This window comes from Camellia sinensis, chromosome 5 (assembly GCF_055761805.1).
Source record: "Camellia sinensis isolate YWXY chromosome 5, ASM5576180v1, whole genome shotgun sequence".
In the NCBI taxonomy this organism is placed as follows: domain Eukaryota; kingdom Viridiplantae; phylum Streptophyta; class Magnoliopsida; order Ericales; family Theaceae; genus Camellia; species Camellia sinensis.
This window is the reverse complement of record NC_138965.1, coordinates 162,602,637-162,626,519: the sequence shown is the minus strand read 5'-3', so window position 1 is coordinate 162,626,519 and position 23,883 is coordinate 162,602,637. Positions and strand designations below refer to the sequence as shown.

General features: G+C 32.1%; 1 long non-coding RNA gene across 1 annotated transcript; it reads right to left on the bottom strand.

Moving 5' to 3' along the window:
• Nucleotides 1–6,825: 6,825 nt before the first annotated feature.
• LOC145790955 (uncharacterized) lies at nucleotides 6,826–22,584 on the bottom strand. Its single transcript, XR_014330420.1, has 2 exons — nucleotides 22,252–22,584; nucleotides 6,826–7,002 (listed from the first exon to the last, which is right to left on the bottom strand). It is a non-coding gene; the product is annotated as an uncharacterized LOC145790955 (long non-coding RNA).
• Nucleotides 22,585–23,883: the final 1,299 nt, after the last annotated feature.

Genomic DNA, 23,883 nt, shown 5'->3' with positions numbered 1-23,883 from the left:
GTTACCAGATGATACGCCAAAAGCACATTTAAGAGGATTGAGTTTCAACTTAAACTTTATCATTTTTTTGAAAGCTGCTTCTAAGTGAAACAAATATTCCTCCATGGATTGGGATTTCACTACATTGTCATCAATATAACACTCTAAATACCCTCCAATTAGGTCATGAAAGATAGTGTTCATAGCCCTCTGATATGTAGTCCCAGCATTCTTTAGGCCAAATGGCATTTTAACCCATTCGAAGGTGCCAATATTCCCGGGACATCTGAATGCTGTTTTGTGGACATCTTCTTCCGCAATGCAGATTTGGTTATAACCAGAGTGCCCATCCATTATTGATAAAATTTGATACCCTGCTGAACTATCTACCAACAAATCTACTATAGGCATAGGATTCTCATCTTTTGGAGTTGCTAGATTTAAGTTTCTGAAATCGATGCATACCCTCATTTTACCATTTTTCTTAACTACAGGCACAATATTGGATAGCCATTCAACGTACCTGGCTGTCCTAATAAAGCCTGCCTTGAGGAGTCTAAGAATTTCCTCTTTGACTTTCTGAATCACTTCTGGATTCATTCTTCTTGGTTTTTGCTTGTATCACTTGAAATTAGGCCTCATAGGGAGCCTATGTTCTACTAATGACCTATCCAATCCTGGTAGTTCATTATAAGATCATGCAAAACAATCTTTATATTTCTTCAAAACAACCAACAACTAGTCTCTGTCAAGAGCATTCAACCAAGCACTTATATAGGTGGGTTGTTGTATAGAACCTTCCCCTAAATTTACTTCTTCTAAGGGGTCTTGTATCTGAGAACTTACTGATGCTCCTTCTTTGATTCCTTCTGACTTCGAAGCAATCTCCTTGCTTTGTTCTACTCCTAGCTTCTTTGATTCAACATATTTACCCTCCTCCTCATAGACAAAGTCTGTCCACAAGGCTTCTTCCTCCTGTATCTCTTGGACTTTTGTTTCAATGTCCAAAGCATAATATTTATCTAAGGCCAAAAATCTGACATGTTATTCCTTCTTACAACCAATCATCATGGCTTCTTTCTCTTGCTCTTGCATTTTTTGGACTATTAATTTTACATCCAATACTGAAAACTTAATTAGAGCCAAAGACCTGGCTTCTTGGGTTTTATCTCTTTGCCTACAACCAGGCATCATTGTCATCCTTAACGAAAAACTCTTCATCAGCAATCTCCTGGACCAAGTGCTTTAGGTGTGCAAATTCTTCATCAGCCGTCACATCAGCTGATCCATCAGGTTTTCTCAATATACTGAGTGGTGCCATTCCTTCAGTATATAATTTGGCCTCTGCGAAATCTGCACAAGCTATGAAGGGTTGAGGATCTGCATTGATCTCCTCTGTCTCTTCATTGCAAGAGGCCATCATGATTTTCTGATGTAAAGAGGAAGGCACACATTTGTTGGTGTGAATTCAATCTCTTCCAAGTAAAGCATTATACTTAGCATTACTGTCGATAACAAAGAATGCTGTCATGCAGTCCCTGGTTCCCACACTCAGGTTGATGGACAGAATACCTTGGGCCATCTGTTTGTCTTCAGTGAAACCAGCAATGGCTGTATTGGTTGGGATTAGTCTGGGGTTTTTCTTTCCTAATTTCTTCAACGAAGATTTTGGAAGCAGGTTTACTGCTACCCCGTTATCCACCAGCACTCGATTCATCTGTATTCCATCGAAGAAGGCCTTGATATACAAGGGTTTGACATACTGTGTCATGGACATCGTGGGATACTCAAAAGGGTATGAGAGGTTAATACTTACCTCTTCCTCACTCTCGTCTTCTGTTTCCATTGGTGTGGCTACTTCGGATTCGTCTTGCACCATACTTACTTGTAAGTCTTCACTTGAGACTGGAATTGGGTCAATTTCCTGACCTTGGTTTTCATCTTCAGCTTAAAACTCCTATGGTAATATAAGCACCATATTCACTAACACCGGAAGAAATGAGCCAAATTGGACGACTGGATGTACTTGCTTTCCTTCTTGGTCAACCTGTTCAATTATTTCAGAAGCATCCTCCATGCTACATTCTGGCACTTCTGTATTAGTAACTTCCTTCGAATGGTCTGTTTCTGTTGGTTTTTCAACCAAAAATGTATGTTCAGCCATGAAGGCTTCAAACATTTTTTCCTCAACCATCCCTTTCCTTTGGCCTGGGACGACTTCATCATCTGTCTCACTATCACTCTCCATCAAAGCTTTTTCCAATCCTACCAAGCTGGATCTTTCCTTGGCCTTTAGTTCGGAATGAACTTTGGCCAACTGCTCCCTGCTACAACTTTTTTTGTCTGAAAGAGTCGATTTTAGATTATGGTCTAACTTTGAATCTTCTTCTCCTTCTACCTGGCTCTTTAGCTGAACCAATGAAGAATTTTCTCCACCTTCTTTCAGATCCTTCTGGTACTGAGTGTACCTTCATTGGATCTTCCTTCTTTGGGACCTAGAAATCACTAGGACCATATTTGGTTCTTTTGTTTTCAGGTGCTTAAGCAATACCCAATTGTTTGGAGCCACCAAAGGAGGTTTGACCATCCTACCTTAGTTTCCAACAACATTTCTTTGGGTAGACCTCTCCCTAGGTTTGTTCTGCATGACAAACCAATCTGGAACTCCAGGTACCCACGAACCTACTGACCTAGCTGTTGAACTGTTTCTTTTTTCCTTCGAAGCCATCTTCGAAACTGGCTGTGAAGGCCACTACTTGGCCCTGACTCTGTGATTTAGGCCTAACTCAGGCCTTTGATGAAGGTGGTCACTTTCCGTCCTGCGTGAGGCTGGTCTAGGAGGCCAATCTCTAACTTTGATCCCATAAACCGAACCCTTCTCCAGTCTCCTTTCAGGATGACTGCTCTCCATTCTGTAATAATTAGGTAGTCTGGACTCATATAAAGGTCTCTTGCCTTTAGAATGCATTCTAGTTGCTGTTGGCTCAGCCATTAATGGTTGCTGCCTAATACTAGTTGGATATGGCCTTTTGTTATAAGCATTGGTTGGTTTAGGACGTCTCTGCACATCCTTATAATATTGTTTCCCATCAATTGGAAGCCTTTTCAACCACTTGTAGCTTAGCCTGCATCTGAGACACATTGTTTGCATGACAGTTGCTTCTAAAGAATCGTCATCCAGTGTTTCTTCATCAAAGTCTTCCCTCTAGTCTGAGAAACCTTGTCCAATAGCTGGTAGATTTCCAGTGTCTTTCTTGACAGTTGTCTGACTGGCAACATACATCTGCACATTGACTTCTTCCAATTCTTTCAAGGACAAGTTCTGGAAGTCTGGCATAATAACATTGGCTGCCACCTCTCCAATTTCTAGGAATGAATTAGTAACAATCCCCATGGCCTTTTCTGCTTTAGCTGGGAATTTCAAACTCCCCTTTCGAATCTGCTCTTGGATCCTGTCTTGAAAAACAATGCAGTTTTTAGTTGAATGAGACCAAGAATTATGCCATTTACAATACACTTTTCCTTTTAGTTCCTTTGGAGACGGAATTTTGACTCCTTTTGGTAACTTCAAGAAATTTACAGCAAGCAATCGATAAAAAATGTCATTTGCCTTTGTCAAGTCGAAAGAATATTTCCTATGAAGGTCTTTCTTTTTAAACTGTTGATCAATTATTGTATCTTTATGAATTAATGCCTCACATATCACAGGTTCTTTCCCTACAATCTCTGCTACATCAATCTCATAATTAGGATCTTTATATTACGTCTTGTACGATGCATTCGATCTTGTTCTTCTACTAGTAATGCTTCATACCTAGACACCTTATAGGTTAAGTCTACTAAGTCTCTAAACTCAGTCGAGTCAAACTTCTTTCAAAGCCTAAACTTTAGACCATTTTGAGCCAATCTCACAAATTCAGGCTCTGGTAAGATGATCCTACATTTATTTCGTGCTCTTTTAAATCTAGAAATAAATTGAGTAGCCTTCTCATTAGGCCTTTGACTCAATCTTGCCAAGTCTGTCATGGAAACCTCGGGCTCTGTTTGGAAGAATTGGGCATGAAATGCTTCTTCCATTTGTCGCTAAGTTTGAATAGAGTTAGGTGTAAGGTTAATATACCATACAAAGGCTGCCCCAATTAGAAAATTTGGGAATAATCTTAACGTCATATAGTCATTGTTAGTAAATTCACCACACTGAGCAGCGAACCTAGCAATATGTTCAACCGTTGACTAGTTTCCATTCCCATAAAAAAGAGCGAAGTCGGGTATCCTAAACCCTCTTGGGTATTCATGTACCCTATCCACCCATTCTGGATACGGTTTCCTGTACACAGGAGTCTGAACCCCCCAGGCCATTGGTCTACACATCTCTCTAACAATGTCGGCAATTTGGTCCCTAGGGATCATATTTTGTGCCTGTTGAACCACTACTGGAGGAACAAACATAGGATTTGGTGGACAACCTTATGTCTGGGGTCCTCTTGGCCCATAGGGTGGTATATTTGGGACTGGTTGTCCGTGTGGTGCTGGCTGCTGTTAAGGGTATGGATGACCTTTTTGAGCCTGTCCTGCAAAAGGACCTGCGAAAGGTGTTGGAACAGGTGTTGTGTCTCTTCCAATTGTAGGAAAACCTTCCAACCCCCCTGATATAAATTCGAACAAAGGATTAGTGAACCCCCTCGTGCCAGGTATGGCTTCAAACATGGGATTCAAAACTATCCTTACACTATTATCCTATGTTGGGCCAGATCTACCAATTTGCATGGCTTCACTGTTAAGAAATAAGGCATTTTGATTTTCCATAGGCCTCGAAAGAAGCTCATACCAAGACTGAGATGATGGTCTTTCATGGTTTTGGTTACTGGTTTGACCATTAGTATGCCCATTACTCTGCAGAGACTGTTTGTCTCTAGCCAATCTTTGCTGAGGGACATTTGAATTTTCCTCTATATGCCTTGCATTAGTTGGTTGATGAGCATTCATTCGATCCAAAAAGGATGTTGCCCATCTCTCAATTATGTTCATTAACTGTTGTCCCATGGCATCTACTAGGCCATCCCATGGATTTATTGACTGAGTAGATGGAACAGTGGATGGTTCAATTCCTTGGCCTCGTCCAATATTATGAACATGTGGTACTTGTTCCGAAGTGCTGGTCTGTTCGACCATAGGTTCTGACAAAATGGGTGTTTCCACAGAATGTGTTATCACATTATCCTCTGTATTAGGCATTTCTACCTCTCCTTCTACGCCTTCTTCCAAGCATTCATTTTCTCCTTATCTTTTACGTCTAGCCATTTCAATTAGTCCCACTGGGCATACCAAAAATATATGTTGGTTTTTTGACTTTTGAAGGTTATTATAGTAATTTTGAGCGTGCCAGCAAGGATCAATCAGTCCATACAGAAATTTAATTGTTAACTAATTATCAGACGATTGTGTTTTAGTTCTTTCAACCTCGATGAAGAAGACTTTTACTGGTGGCTTTGCTTAGGAGGAATAAACTGACAATGATTAAATGAAGAACAATTGCAGTATTTCATTAAGTAAAACGAAAGACTTACAATGATCCAATTCAGTCTCATATAAGTTTACAGCAACAATCTACTTGAAACTACTCCTAGGAATGAAATGTAGTGTAGGAATTTGAAGTACAGAAATGTAAAGAACAAGAAATGTAAAAAAACTGGAAAAGAAATAAAGTAGAATAAAACTGATTTTCTGGATCTGAGTCTGGCCTTTTTCTGAGGCTTTCTTTGCTATTTATACTTCTCAAGAATAACCATCGAATTACACTTCTAACCGTCGAAACGCTCCGCTATGATCGCTGATCATGTTGCCTTATAGTTAGCTCCACTATGTCAATACCTGCAGTTAGGCTTCCCTCCTGATTTTGAATTTAAATGTGAGTAACCGTTGAAACCACGTCATCTTAAATCCCTTTGCCAATCCAGTGTTATGCAAATCTATTATAACCAATGCTGACTGCCACGTGTATGATTATAATTGAAGACTTGAATAGTTTTCCCGTAATGCCCTTATTCTGCCACGCGTTGAATTGTAATTGGCTTATTCAAAATATGTAGCCAACAGATTTATAAAGCATAGGCATTTCGATTTTAATGAAATGGTTAATATATATGTATGTATTTCGATAGAATTTAAGGGAAATGTACCTTTAAATGGTTGGTCGAATTAAATTAAAAAATTAAATAAGTAAAATAATTTGATTAGGTTGTTCCAAAGAAAGGATAGATTTGATATTTAATGAAATGTCTAGAATAACATCATCAAGCATGGTAAGTAGTTGGTCTTTAATGGCGTGAGTCAATTTGTTGCGTGAAATTAAAATTTAAGAGAGATTGGTATAATTTTGATAAGTTAAAGGAAACATGTAATAAATATTAGAGGACATGTGTAATCTACTCAATATTTTCGTGCAACCATTGATTATCCAAAATATCGAATATTTGAGACATGTGTCACTTATGAATGATTTCAACAACTGTCCCTCTTACTACACTTGAAAGTTCACACATATGTGTACATCTATATGATTAAAAAATTATATTTTCATTCAACATCAAATGAAGTAACAATTGATCGAGTACCTTTCGCAGGTCAATCACATCATATTATTTTTAATACAATTGGAAGGGTAAGAATAAGCAAAATGTATATAGAGATAATATTTATTATTTATTATTTTTATACATTTATATATGTAACATTATGTATATTATATAATTTAGAGAGGGAGCCTTGGTTGACAACCATTTAATAGTCCAAGGAGCCAATTCTAGTTATTAGGTCATTTTCCTATTCTAATGTTTGAAATCATTGTTGCTTTCAAAGATAAGTTTTTTTTTTTCCCCCTTTTTAAAATATATTTTGAGTAAAGCATTATTGAGAATGACAACTGAAAAAAAAAAAAAAAAAAAAAGAATAAACAATATTCAAGGCAACTTCATCTCTTGCATGCTATAAGGTTTCCTCCAAGTAGTTGGTAGATTGCAAAACCTGCAAATTTAACACTAAAAATTAAAATAGAAATTTGGAACAATAAAAGGGTAGAATAATCTAAAGCTTAAAACTCAATTCTTTGTGGAGTAAAATCACAAAATTGTTAGGTGTGTACATTTTGTCCTCTTTAAACTCTACTTTTTTAAGGTCCTGTGTACTTCGTTACCATTTTTTAATCTAAATTTTATTAACGAGTGATTTAATATATTTATAAAAAAATTTAAACGATTATACATTCTGCATAAAAATATCTATTATCACACAATATGTTACTATACTAATTAATGCCTTTACCACTCGTTAATAAGAAATTTTTTTATTATATATATATATATTTTGTGAACTTGGTGTTGTACCAACACTTCATGATTATCCCATGATTTAGAAAATCATTGTACAAGCATAAAATATTGACAATAACTGTGAGAGAGAGAGAGAGAGAGAGCGAGAGAGAGAGAGAGAGAGAGAGAGCATTGGAGTTTGATAATTAAAAAAGATTGCATGCATGACAAGGTGTTTAGGACGGAAACTACTAACATATAGAATAATTTCCCATATAGAATACTGATTGATGAACTACTTTAGCATAAATTAAAAAACGGTTCCGGAATTGGGTAAGATGTGAATGTGATGTGGTCCTAAGATTTTAATTAATATATAAATAAAATTTATATATAACATTTTAGATAAATTATAAATACATTCCTCAGATTTGATTAATTAACATACAAATCGCCACTTATGATTTTAAAAATTACATTTCATCCCCTGAACTTTCTAATTTCATAACAAATCGCTCATTTTATTAATAAATCATCAAATCAATTAACAGTTTTTAATAATGTTATAAATATGTTCCAATTAATAATTTAAGTAATTTTATTATTGTCTTGGAGGACAATTATGAATTTCTTTTTTCAGTTAATTCTGTTAAATAATTTTTTTTAATAAAGTGGTATTTGTAATTTTTCAAACTACAGAAGGCAATTTATACTTTAAGCAAATCTCAAGAGGTGTATTTATAATTTACCCAAACATTTTTAAATAGAATTGCCAATCGTTTATAATAAAAACACTCATAATTGCGGCTCCGCTACGTAGCTCGAATACGTTGCGGCTCGAGTGGCCCGATTTTGAGTTTCTATCTGGTGTGTGCGTGTGCTCAACTCAACTCCCATTTCAATTAAAAAAAAAAAAAAAAAACAAAGTGAAGACTCCTTTCTAACCTAGCGACAGTGCCGCCGCTGAGCACCGATCGGAGTGCCGCCGCTCGAGTTAAACTGATACGTTGCCGCTGAGCACCGATCGGAGTGCAGTTTAAAATTTTTTTTTTTAAAGATCTGAAGCTTGAAGAAAAAAATTTCTTTTTGAAGACTCAGATTTTTTTTTATCAAAATCAGATTTTTTTTTTATCAAAATCTGAAGCTTGAAGATTTTTTCTTTTTGAAGACTCAGATTTTGAAGAAAAAATCGTTTTGTCAGATTTGAAGCTGTTATCAAAATCTGCAGACTCGGATCAGACTTTTTCCTCTGCAGATCCGGATCATCTTCATCATCTTCATCATCTTCATCAATTTCTGCAGACCCATCTTCATCATCTTCGTCAATTTCTGCAGACCCATCTTCTTTTTCAAAAAAGAGAAGAGAGAAGAGAGTGAGGGAATGGATCATTTTTCTTTTTTTTTTCAACTCCTTCATCTTCTCAGAGAGAAGAAAAAAAAGAGGCTTTTTTTCAACTCCCGTTCTCTCTCTCCGATCCCTCCTCCTGAAACACCCATCTTCTTTTTTCTTTTTTTTTTCTACTCCATCTTTTTTCAACTCTGCCATGCTTTCTTCTTAGAGACCCTAGATCCACGAGGGAAGAAAAAAAAAATAGAGATGATCTGGGTTAGCAACAAATTTGTGTTGATTTTTTGTGTTTGATCTAATCGCAATCAAACATTTGTGTTGATCAAACAAATTTCCAAACAAACTCTTCTCTTCCCTCTCCGTCTCTGTGTTCGAAAGAATGGAGGGGAAAGAATGAAAAGGAAAGAAATAAAGAAGAAAAAGAAAAAAAAAAAAAAAGAAGAAGAAAAAGACAGCCCAAAACGACAATCTTTTCGAGCTACCAGTCATTTTTGCTCATAATTGTCCTTATAATTTTATAAATATCACTACAACGTCATTCTTATTATAAATTTTCTACAAAAATTCTGTAAACTTATCATTTTCCTAATAATTTAGATGATATGAAATTTATGACCATCACAAAGCCTAATAGGGCACACAAATTTAATGAATCTAGATCTTTTGTAGTGTATTACCTATATGACTTGTTTGATTGTATGAATTATAACATAGGAATGAGATTATTAATTCATAGGCCTCGTTTGGGAACCCTCTCTTTTAGCTAAAAAGTCAAAAAGTTACTAAATTAGCCAAAAAGCTAACAACTCATACCAAAAGGTCAAAAATTCTCTTTTCTCTCTACTTTTTCCACATCTTTTCGTAAAAAGCTAAAAAGTCATCCCAAACATACTAGTTTTTTTTAGCTCATATTTTAGCCAAATAGTTAAAAAGTTACTAAATTAGCCTGTTCCCAAACGAGTTGCAAATTTTATTATTCGGATTAGATTTCAATGGTCATTCTATCTTACAAAATTGATGAACTTTGTAATCCTTCAACTAATAAAGTAAAATATACATATAATTGAGATTATATATTTTTATATCTATTACAAAACAAACGTGGATAAGAGAAAATTATGTATCTCACTAATTCAGTTGAATAACTATTTATATATTAATCTCATATATTGTTAATGTTGGACAATCTTCACTGTATTTAAATAGATTAAATTCTGTTGTGTACAAAACAACAACAAGAATAAAGAAATAGATAAAAGGAGAGAATTTGTTTGATTACAAAAATCAAACTCGAAATAATAATAAATAAATAAAACCACAGATTTTATTTTGTTACAAAAACAAAAATAAAATCTGATTAAATAAACAAATAAAAAAAACAGAATAAAATTAAACAACTTACTTGGTTAATTTATTTGAGTAACTTTTCTGATCAAGTCCAGTGTTTAACACTGTGTCCTTAAGACAGATTCGTCCTCTCCACGGTGCTTTCAGAATTTGGACGTCTATCTCCCAGGATGAAATGATCTTACCACAAACAATAGCAGCACTACAAATTGTTTGCCTTACGAACACACTAAGTGTTTACACTCTTTCTTTCGGAAATAAAATGCAGCAAGATGAAGAATATAATTAGCAGAAGTGAAATACGAAATTTCTGAATGGAAAACATCAAATGAGGGTGGTCCTATTTATAGATGTGAAGGTGACTCTTGGTTTTGAATTGAACAGGTATGTGGCTCTTGGTTTTGAATTGAACAGGTATGATACCTATTGGTTTTGAATTCAAACAGATAGCAAAACGGGAAGGGCTCTGTTTGGATGAGCAATAAATCCAAATCAGTTTAATTCTGTTTGAAAACGGGAAGGGCTCTGTTTGGATGAGCAATAAATCCAAATCCGTTTAATTCTGTTTGAAAACGGGAAGGGCCCTGTTTAGATGAACAAAAAATCCAAACCAATTTAATTTGAATTATGAATTTTATTTTAATAAAAAATAAAATTAAATTCAAATGTTTTTGGCCCAAAAAGATTAGAAGCCCAACCACACACCACGCACCCAAGCCAAGCCCAGCTTGCCCGACCGGACGACGGCGCGCGTGGTGATTTTTGGATCCAATGGGTCTAGCCTATTTTGCCCATAACCTCTCCCTCTAAAACACTTGGGTACCCCTTGGGGCACACCCCAAGTATCTCACCCTAAGCCTTATAAACCCTTTCAAAACTTCCCACCAAATCAATGTGGGACAAGCCAATTTACAACCTTAAGGAATTTCCACCAAAACTCTATTTCCATGGAGCACACTTTGGCTTCAATTTCCCATTCACTCGGTAATGGTTTTGAGCAACCAAATATACCACGTGAATCACAACGCGGCATAGAACGCGTTACTACTTTGACCCGAGTAAATCGACACTCGGGGCCCACCTAAAAAATAGACCAAACTTGAGGAAAAATTCTGATTTTACCCAGAATTTTTTCCACCATTTCCAACAGTTAATCCCTTCACTATAAATCTTGCGAATCAAACAGATCCATAATACTCCAAATTGACCATGCTTTGGTGAGAAGGTGAAGAGAAAAAGGCAAGTTCTCTTTTATTTATTTATTTTGATTTCAAAACAAAATCATTTTGAAGTATTGCAGACAATGCATGAATTGTGAGAAGTGTTACAATCCATGGAGCACCCAAAACCAAGCTGTTAAAAATAAGACCAATATAGGATGAAGACATCAGGGCAGGGGTGGGAATCAAAACTCAATTTTTATTTATTTATTTATTATTATTATTATATATAGAGCATTAATTTATGAAATAAATAATTAAAATAAAGGGGTAGGTAAGTGGCGGGGGAGGGGGAGTTGGGGACCAGCATTCCCTAAGAAGAACATGTTTTCTTTGGGGCAGACAACCCATCTATTGTGTTGTGTCCATTCCGTTCTTCTTGCTGACACTTCACGTTATTCCACTTTTCATATACATATTCATATTTATATACTTATATTATTATTATTATTATTATTATTATTATTATTATTATTATATGTTAGATTAATGTTAATCATTTTATTTATTTATTTATTTTTGTTTGTATTATTGTTATGGTATTTAATTATAGGTTTTTGTGATAACTGAGACTAGTAATTTCTCAAATTAAAATTGATTTCATTTGTTCTGCTGTTCAATTATGTCCTAACGTGAGGAGAGTTAGGTACTTCAGTAGTGGATTTTGTTACGGGTAAAGTAATTTGATTATAACTCAAATTAATATTAATTATAATTTCATATGACTGTGATTAATGGTTTTGATTTATTTTTGTTATTCAATAGTTAAAAGGGTGGGTTATATATGCTGTACACTTTTTTTTGAAAGTGTTTAGGGTGTGTTTGTTTGGACGGACTGGATAAGGGGGGTTTGTAATCCATCGGACTGCTAGTCCTGGGATACATTGTCCCCGGACTATTTGGTTAGATTGGATTTATATCTTATGTTTGTTTAGTCATGGGATTAGATGTTTGGAGACAATTTGGTTGGATTGGATTTGTATCCTATGTTTGTTTAGTCATGGGATTACATGTCTGAATTGGACTATTTTTAGTAAATCCAATATTTGGTTAGACGGACTGGATAAGGATAAATGTTCAAAAGACTATTTTACTATTATAATTTATAATTTTTATTTAATATATAATTTTAAATTTGTAATCTATAATTTATAATTAACAAACCTAAAAAAATTTAATTTATAAGGACATAATTTTTAATTTATTATTTTCAATTAAATTTATTTTATAATTTATAATTTATATTTTTTATTTAATATATAATTTTAAATTAACGACAATAAAAAATAATTTTATTTAATATATAAATTAAATTTTCAACAACACTAAAAAAATTTAATTTAAAAGGCCATAATTTATAATTTATTATTTTTAAATAAATTTAATTTATAATTTATATTTTTATTTAATATATAATTTTAAATTAACAACACTAAAAAAATAATTTTATTTAATATGTAAATTTATTTTTTTAACAACACTAAAAAAAATTAATTTATAAGGCCATAATTTTTAATTTATTATTTTTAATTAAATTTAATTTATAATTTAAATTTTTTATTTAATATATAATTTTAAATTAACAATACTAAAAAAATAATTTATAAATGTTCAAAAGACTATTTTATCATTTTCTAATTGTTTGCTAAGTAATAGTATGGGGGTAAAATGGGCATTTTAGAGCTTAATCCCATGAGATACCAATCCCATGGAAATAATCTCACACCCCCCATGGGATTGGATAGTCCCACAAATATGGGGACTATTAGTCCGGAACAAAAAAATTGAAACAAACAATGGATTATTAGTCCGGTGGGACTAATAGTCCAATCCCACACCCTAATCCTTCAAAACAAACGCACCCTTATAATAATTTTTTTTACATCGCCTTCATTTTGAATATTACTCTCATTATATTTATATATAAATTATATTTTAGATTCAAATTATTGACACTTTTTAAAGTATTTTATAAATATAAATATCTATTATCTGTCCCAGATTAATATGTCAACACCACTGTTGACGTTTTGACGTTGACTTTATTAATTAAGAATACATATATATAATCACTAATAATTAAATGGCAATTATGTTATGTAAGAGTAAATCACATAGCCTATTTAAGTGGCACTAATATATGAAAAATGATTTATTCACATAATTTTTTTTTCTTACAATCTTTCTAATGATATGGCAAAAATTTGAATAGTTAATTCATTTAAAAATCTCCTTACATGCATTTTGTCTTACCAAGCAATTGTATAAATATCTAATATATATAGAAAAATGTTAAGAATTCTAAATATTTTATCAAATGTCTCATATGGGTGTGAGACCCATATCATGTGGGTCTCATATGAGTCCTACACCCAATATCAGACATTTGATAAAATATTTGAGATTCATAACATTACTCATATATATATATATATATATAGAGGGTCATGCTAAGGCACTTGTTAGGAGTAGTCAATGAGTCTAATTTCATTAAATGCGTCATAAAAGTTGTTCTTAATAATTAATTTTACAATCCCGCTAGGTAGCTCAAATAACTTGTGGCCCGAATGGCTCGATGTGCCAAATGACGTCGTTTTGGCACCTTTTTTTTTCTTTTTTCTTTTTTCTTTTCTTCTTCTTTTCCGACTTTTCTATCTATTTTCTCTCTGAAACAGAAAAAAGAAAAAGAAAAGAAGATGAGAAAGAAAAGAGAAGGAGAAAAGATTGAGGAAGAGAGAAGAAAGAGAGAAGAAAGAGGGGAAATAGAGAGAAAGAGAAGAAGAAGGGGGAACAGATAGAGAGAGAAAAAAAAGTCGGAACTCCCATCCACTGGCACCGCCATCACCGTCGCCTATCGTGACCCTTCTCTATGTGTATACACACATAGATCTGTGTTTATGTATATCTCTCTCTGTGCTCCCTCTCTTCCTTTCTTCTTCTCTCTGTTCCCCCTCTCTTTCTTTTCTCGCCTCTTTGTTTCAAAGAGAAAAAATGGGAAAAAAATGACCAAAATAACGTCGTTTTGGCCTTCGGGCCACTCGAGCCTTCAAAATTTGGAGCTATGAAGTAATTTTCTTAATTTTATGGATAGAAGTGTAAAGTATTAATTATAAATATTATATATAAATTCAAAAGTTAAATAGTCAAATAATAAATGCCTCTAATTAAATACACAAATTAAAAGTAAAAAGTTACAAATTAAGATCAATTAATAGAAAGCACTCAGCATTAATTATGGACTCTTTTGGAAAGAGTTAAAAAAATCCAAAGTCAACTTTTAATTCATTTTAAGTTGTATCATCTCTCATATTTTTTACACATTTTAAAAAGAAAAACAAATAAAATCAAAAAATCAACGTTTAACCATCTTCTCAAAATAGGTTATATATAGAGTTATACTAGGGACTCCAAATAAATTACTAATTTTTTTATCAAATCTCGTACATAGGTGTGAAACCCACACACATGTGATTTGTGTGGATCCTACACTCATGTAAGAAATTTAATAAAAAATACTGCAACAAAAACACATTTTAGTGACACCATACTAGTGGCATATTCTTAAAAAATGTCACAAAAAGAATATTTGGTGGCATTTTTTAGAAAAATGTCATAGAACCACAAACATACAAGGCTCTAGTGACATTTCAATTTAAAAAAGTGTCACTTCACTATAACAAAAATGTCACTACAACAAATTTATATTTTAGTGACACTATACCAGTGACATGTTTTTAGAAAATGCCACAAAAATAAAAATTGGCATTAAATGTTTTAGAAAAATGCCACAGAACCACAAACATATAAGGCTTTAGTGGCATTTTAATAAAGAAATGTCACATCAATTTCATGGTATTTTATAAAATAATGACACAAAAAATTATGTTCGTGACATTTACCAACAGATGCAACTAAACTTTAGCAGCAATGGGATTTTTTTTAAAATGTCAAGATACTAGGTAGGTGCAAATTACTTTTTATGGAACTTAGGTGAAAAGTGTTATAAACAAATATTTTATAGCATTTTGAGAAATGCCACTAAGCCAAAAACTTTCCAAGCTTATAATGACATTTTTGAAAAAACAAGAAATGCCAATATATTTTCTAAAATTTTAAAATGGAGTAAATGATTAAAAATAAATAAATTAAACTCAATATACACTACAGGAAAAAGCACATTCGGCGACTAAATTTCCTGACCAAAAAAAATTTGGTTGCTGAAAGTATAACTTTCAGCGACCAAAATAGCATTAGTAGCCAAAAGTCTACAATTGACGACTAAAACTAAATTTGGTCGCTGATTATATGGGTTTTAGTGACTAAAAAATTTTTAGTAGCCCAAAGTAAAATTTTTTGGCTACTAAAAAAATTTAGTAGACAAAAGTTTACAATTGGCGACTAAAAATAAGTTTGGTCGCTGATTATATGGGTTTTACAGACTAAAAAAATTTTAGTAGCCAAAAGTAAAGCTTTTTGGTGGCTAAAAAAATTTTAGTAGCCAAAAGTCTACAATTGGTGACTAAAAAATAAGTTTAGTCGCCAAAAGTGGTCATTTTTAGTGCGGGAGAACTAAAATCTTAAGGCAGAAACTAAATTTTTTTGTGACCAAAATTTTGGTAGCTGAAAGTGCATCTTCGGTGACCAAATCCGATTTTGGTCGGCAAAAGTTAAGTTTTTTAGCAACTAAAAAATAATTAATCGCCAAAAGTAGTCTTTTTTTATTTTGCTAGTAAATGGTTTATTTTACATAAATTATGTTCAATAAAATAATTATGTTTATACATATACTTTTATATTAATATGAATGTATGTACTATATAAATAATATATGTTGCATACATAATCATGTGGTGCTGTAGAGGTGTAGTGGGAAGAGTGTGATGTATAAGGTTTGTGGTGCGGGAGATTGGCGATTCGAGTCTCCACAAGAGCGGATCAAATTGTTCTACAACGAATTATCGTCACGAATGTCACTTAATAGCGTCACGAATAGTGCCTACCAGGACATTAAAGTGTCACTGAAAGGTTTTAGTCTTGATGGTGTAATGACACTTATAAGTGTCACTAACTCTTTTTTTAATGGCGCTTGATAGTGCCACAAATAATAACTACCATGACATCAAAATGTCATTGAAAGTTTTTTGCCATGATGGTGTAGTGGCACTTGCAAGTATCTACTGTAACACTAATATCTACCGTGGCACGGATACAAATGGCACTTGTTTAAAATGTCACAAGAATAAAACATGTCATTAAACCAATAATTTTGTGATACTTTCAAATATCACTAAACTAAAAAAATATTATAGTGAAATTTGATAATTTATTTGAGATTCATAACTTTTTCTCAATAATATATTCACGTACATATGAGAGAGAAGCTGTCGTGGGGCAAGTTGGGCCTGGGATGGTTTGGTCCAAAAATGAGCAAAGGGGGTGGGGTTTCCAAGGCAATAACATTTACAATTTCATGAATCTCTAGTTACAAGACAATCTGTTTGGTACAATTTATAAAATTATTTTTTTTTTATTTTTTGTTTTTAAGTTGCATCAAAATATTGAGTGTAGTTCTTGTTTATAGTTGTGATGTTGAAAAAAACTGTGTAACTCAAGTGGATTTGGGTGGATTAAAAGGTTATTCAAGTTCAATTTAAATTGTGTTGTGGGTTACTTTAACTTACAACTTGAGATTGTTTATTCATGCTCAACCTAAGTTAGATCCAAATTACCCTGAGTTATATATATATTTTTTTGGTTGCGCTTCTAGGTTGGTTGATTTGTTAAAATTAGATTCCATCAACCATTTCTTTTGAAAAATTATTAATGGTATCAAAATAAATAATTTATATAATGTGAGAAATTTGGAGAAGTGAAATAAGCATTGAAGAACTAACATACCGTTGTGGTGGTCTATGCAATTTTTGAGTGAGAAAGAGAAAGGATAAAATATTGTGTTGTGTTTATCGTATATAGAAAATATATTGAATATGATCTAACAATCTAAATTATTTTAACATCATTTAACGGATGATAATTTATACATATATTTTATATATTTATATATACAATTCAGGTTCCGAGTTGTTTGGGTAGTTTGGTGTCTCTGACCAAGATCGGCCCAAATTTAATTTACATTTTTGATTTTTTTTTGTCTAAACACATACTGAATTTAAAAATATGTTACCCAATTTTTTTTTAAAAAAAAATTGAATTAGGCTTGGACTGAGCTGAGCCTTTCCACATTGCACTCTAAAAATATAATTATTGCAAAGTAAAGAAATAAATAATTTTAACATCTATTTTATAAATATTAACTTTTAATTTGTAAGTTTCACTAACAAACTTAATGATTAAAAAATAGCCATCAACAAATCAAATAAAAAACAGAAAAACTTTTTGTAGTGTTTAGGCTTTGTATGCAATGAACTCAAGCTTTGTCGGGCTGAATGTAATTTATGGAATAACTTATAATTTTTTTTTTAATTTTAAAAAATTGTGTCAAAATATATTTCTAACTTTTATTTATTTATTATTAACTAATGTGATCTTAAAATAATGACCCAAAAATTTACCTTGAAAATGACCTAAAAAGCATACTGAGGCCCGCCTCACGTGCAAAAGAAGAAGAACAAGAAAAAGAAAAAATTATAAATTATAAATTAGTGATATTTTCATAAAATATTTAGAAATTCATAGAAAAATTTAATGAATTTATCATTAAAATTGATAAACTTTATTACTGATATATATATATATATACATATGAAGATTTATACCGAACTGCAATTTCTATTTAAAAAAAAAAAAAAGGTAAAAATCTGCTGACCTTACCACAAGATGTTTGTGAACTTTCTCGTGCTATTTGACGACTTTCAAAAAAGTGCCCACGTGCAAAAGCACATATTCGATCACACCACAAATGATAGAGAAATAAAAAAATAAAAAATAAACAAAAAAATAAAATAAAGTGGTTTAATCTAAGAAGTCAGAGTTATGGTTAAGAATTTACCTAGAATCAATTGATTAAGTGTGGAGCGTGAAATGAATTTAAACTATTATTTTTTGTTTTTGAATAAATTTTAAATAAAGAATTTTGAAATTGTAATAGCTGAAATAAAATAGGAAAGACAAAATAATTTTATAAGTGGACATACTTGATATTTGATTTTTTCTAGGATCAGGTTTGGGATGACTAGATTAAGCCTAATGTCTTGTCAGATCGGGTTTGGGATAACACATATCGTCTTACTATATAGTGTAAGTTTGGCCTGAACTAATTGATTCTACCAATAAAAAAATATAAAAATTGATTACATAACCGGATAGGAGATCAATAAATAAATGACCATTTGATTACATTGAAGAAGATATATTTGATAGTATTAATAGCGAAGTTATTATGTAACAATTTCAAAATATAAAATTTTATCAAGATTGATTGTAAAAATTCAATTAATTTTTTTTTAATGCTATCAATATGATAGTTTTTTTTTTTTTTTTTTTTTTTTGCGAAGTTTAAATTAGTGAATTTGTGAAGTGTCAATTTTCATACAAAGTAGGATTTTCCAATACTCCTAGACAAGTTGGATCCATCAGTAGGTTCTGGACCTCACCCAAAGGATATAATGTACCAAGCCCAATAATTGCATGGGGTTGCCACCTTCGAGAATACACAACATTTCCACAACTACAGTTTAAGGCTTTGGTACAAATTAAAAAAGTTTAAAAAAACATTATATATATTACACTTTGTTCTGTTTATTTCAGTGAGAATATATATACTTGTTTTTTTTTTTTTTTTTAATTTTGGTATGAAAAGAAAATAAAAATCGACCAAAAATGTTTTTTGTGATTAATAGAGAATAAATTTATTTGGAGGAAAAATATTTTTCTCTATAATAATTTTTAAACTAAAATCTTACCAATAAAAAATACATAACCACTGTCGGCACCTCCACCTCTATCCCACCCCCATCTAGGGATAGCCACGGGATGGGTTTGTTATACTTGCCCCCACTTTTGCTTTCAAACCCCACCACCGTTCCAACCTCACTACAGGTAGAATTTTTCAATTCGATCCCCGCCTCTGCGGATACCCAAAGCCCACAGGTATCCAACCATATCTCAAATAGCAAAAAAAATTAAGAACCATGTAAATCCTTAACACACTGAATAATTTCTCTAGTTTCCATATATATAAACAGTGCGACTCTTAAGATTATTATTTATTTATATTTAAACAAAATCGCATACTTTTAGTATTTCTTTCCTATACCTAATTATATTTATATATATTATTAATTATATTGGGTCGGGTTTCATTTAGGGGAGACGGCACCCGCCCCACCCCACCCCACCCCACCCCGTTGCGGGTGACCAAAACTTAATCCACCTCCGCCCCATATAAGTGTTGGGTTGGATAAATCCGCCCTATTTGGATGGATATTAATAGACCCCCGTAGATCATATTAAAATAACTATTTCTACCCCCATCCCACCCCCCCCCCCATACCACACACTACTACTAATTTAACCAACGGAAAATGTTTGGGACCCCTTTTGGGGTTGACCTCCACACCCAAAGTGATTTTAGCCCTCTATGTATATGTGAGGTCTACTCATGTATGTGTGAAATCCACATCATGAGTGGTTCAGATTTGTGAAGGTCTTGCGGGGGATGGGGGTCTCAATCATTGCTCTTTAACCAACAGTACATTAGTTTCAAGTTACACCATTTGGAGAAAATATATTGAGGTCTTGTTTGGAAACATGCTATTTTAGTAACTTTTTGATTTTTTTTTACTAAAATATGAGATAAAAAAAGTTAATATGTTTGGAATAATTTTTTGATTTTTTATGAAAAGATGTGAAAAAGTGGAGAGAAAAAAGAATCTTTGACTTTTTGATTTTTATTTTTTTTAGTGACTTTTTAACTATTAGGCTAAAATATTTAATTGTCAAACTAGACCTGATTCTCACAAGTTTGATATAATTATATTAAAATATCTTAAATGTTAATTTATATAACCCCTTTCTCATCAATAAATTATTAGTCGTTGAGATTGTTGTTATCTATTTTACACTCAAAGGTATGTTACTATGTTTATATTTGTATTTTTACACTATTTACATTAATTTTTAGTCTTTTACTATTAAAAGGAAGATTAGTATAATTAATTATGTCAAATTTGTAAAATTTATTGCATTTTTTGTTCTTCTAAAAATTAGGAATGGTTTGTGTAACTTACCCAAATAGATGAATAAATTAAAATAAAAAAAACAAAGTTTTACCCAAAATTAGGATGATTAATGGTAAAATAAAATATATTTGTATTTTATACCAAAGTTTGAGCCTTTTAACAAAATAAACCTTGAATTTTTAATTTTGTCAATTTAAATTCTAACATTTTGATTTATTTTCAATTTAAACCATTCACTTATTTTCGTTAAGTAAAACTGACAGAAAAATAGCATTTTAGTTATTAAACTCAATGTAAATATACATAAAATGTCCAAAATATACTTATTATTGAGCTTAACAACTAAAATATATACCTATTTTTTTATTGATTTTACTTACGCTGTGTTTGGTTGAGGGATTTAAAAAGGGATTTGGAAAAAGAAAGAGAAAATGTGAGTGAAACTATATGGAATATAGGTATATTTTATTCACATTTCACCTACCTTTTTCATATTTCTTTCCAGATTTCTTTTCAAATCTCCCAACCAAACACAGCATTAATGAAAATGGACAAATGGTTTGGAGTGAAAACATATCAAAAGTTTTAGTTTAAATTGATAAAATTAAAAACTCATGATTTATTTTGTTACAAGGCTCAAACTTTTAATTTTTTTTTCCAAAAAAATAAATAAAAGGATAAATTATATTAAACCCCCTCAATTATCGGTCATTTATACTTTACTCCCCTAATGTTTTAAACCTAACAATTATCCCCCTCAAGCTATTTGAATTTGAACATTAAGTTCTTTTACAAGTCATTTGTTAGATATTTGAATGAAAAGTTGTCAAGTGTGATGCACGTGATTATGTTAAGTTTTTACAAAATATAAAATTAGGTAATTTGGTCAAAAAATATAATATAATCATCATATGCATAGTACTTGACAATATGATGATTATGTTAAATTTTTACAAAATATCAAATAGGGTAATTTGGTCAGAAAATGTAATATAATCATCATATGTATAATGCTTGATAATTTTTCATCCAAATATCTAATAAATGACTAACAAAAGAACTTTATGCTCAAATTTAAATAGTTTGAGGAGGTAGTTATTGGCTTTAAAATATTAGGAAGGTAAAGTGAAAATGACCGATAATTTAAAGGAGTTTGATATAATTTGTCTAAAATAAAATTATAATATATGTATATGAGTAATGTTAGAGATCCCAAAAATTCTATCAAAATTTCTACCAAATGTCTCACATGATGTGGGATCCACACAATGTGTTCATTTGGGAAGTAGGTTGACTTTTTGGCGATTTTAGTCTGGGGCTAAAAATCTCGTTTAAGAAGGACTTTAACTTTTTTGACTTTTTTTGGCTTTTTATAAGAGAAAGAATGTAATGATTATGAGTTGAATGTGATGTTTTATCTTAGGCTCAAAAATCTATTTTTTTTTTTTTGTGACTAAAATAGACAGAAAAATCCCAAACTTGGCTTCCCAAATGAAACCAATATGGGTCTCATGTAGGCCTCACATTCATGTGAGATATTTAATAGAACTTTTAGTATAATTTTTGAGATATCTAATATTTTTGTATATATATATATAGATTGAGGTTCATGAGACAACATGATTTAGAGTTAACGGTATGGTGGCTATGATTGTGCTCCGGCTGCCTAAGTAGTGAAGTATTTAGTTTACTAAAATAAATGTCAGAATGAAATAATTATTTACCAGAATATCTTATTCTCATGCCATTACAACGGAAAACTAATGAATAGTCATTTCCCCTTCTACTCAAAATTATTTTAGCAAATCAAACACTAAACTACTTAGGCAGCAGAGCATAATCATACCCACCACTGTCATCGTCGTCATCACCGCCTCCCAGGATGCTGCAGGGGCACAGTAATAATCTCCGTCATTGTCTTCGTTGCCACCATCACCTTCCATGCGTGTTGATGCTGATGCATAATCATATTCCCCATCCTTATTCCCATTTGGATGATTCTTGCACCATGACACAATGGCCTTCGAAACTAGAGACATTTTCCCGGAAAATATAGCAAGAAAGAAAAAAGTGAGTAGAAGGAGATGAGGAGAAAAACTAGGGTTTTTGCGGTATAGATTGAAGGTGAGAAGCCATTGTAATATAAAGGGGAGAGAAGGTGTTTAGACTTGTCTTGGCACAAGTCCGCTGCGTGGGAAGTGTGGAGTGGTGCTTGAAAGGGTGTGTGAAACCCGTCACCGGTAACACATGGCGCTATGTGGTCTGGCCAAGTAGGAAATTCAAGTGGCAGCTCAGCATACACGTTGGTGCACCTATAGGTGAGAGGACATTTGGTCAGTATAGTAAAGCATCTTTGGTGCATATGGTTGGGTCAGAGAAAAGTACTAAGGATTTTTTTGTGCAGATTGGTGACAATGAAAACTCAAAAAAGGTAAGGTACATTATCCTCTGGAAATGGGCTCGCAATCATGATCCCAGGCAATTGCTCACACGGTCATAGAAATGTCACTTTGGTATCAATATGAGTAAGGTTTTTTATTTTATTTTACTATGAAATTGATTTACGTTGTAATGTATCAACTCCTATTTTGTGCAATGAAAAAATAAAAGAAAAAAGCCAACTGATCTTGGCTATGAGGAGGTAATTTAGTAATTTTCATCGCTCTATATATTTATTTAGATCAAAGAAAATGATTAAAGATAACCATCTTGATCTGACCCATTTTGAAAATGTGAATTTTTCTAATTTGATAAAGGTTCGAGAGTAGGTAGATATTAGCTCTCGTGACCATGATTTGAATATATTAAAATGGGTAATTTACACTTCACTCTTAAACTTTCATCAGAATTTTATTTTGGTATTATATTTTAATTGTAACAATTAAGTTTTCAAATTTCAAATCATGTTTCAACGTGGTCGTCTCTGCTAAAAATTTGAATGTAAAGTGCTCATGTGAGAACTACCTGCACACATTTAGGGGTATTAGAGAAAAAAATTTCTATGATAAATGACAATTTTTACTCAAATTTCAAACGGTTGGATGACATACAGCCACATTAAAAAACAAGTTGAAATTTGAGAACTTGATTGTTGCAATTAAGAGATGAGAAATTAAAGTGATATTTGGGTGAAAGTCTAGAGTGAAAAGTATAATGTACCCATTAAAAATATTTAATATTCTATTTATTTGATTTAATATACATATGCTATAAGCCATACTCTTATTTTTATTTTTCAACACCTAGATTGTTGTATTGTTATATTCAGTGATGGTTTGTATTGAGATTCTTGGAAACTTATTCTATTTTCATTATTTCAAATCTGTTGGTTACATTGGTTTATATACTGTATCTAAATCATACAAAATATCTAATCTGAAACTAACTCTAAACAAATTAACTAACTCATAACAAACTAGCTAACCACCACAACTAATTCCACTAGGGTTACAGATCTGTGATGGTGCAGGTCTAACAGACAA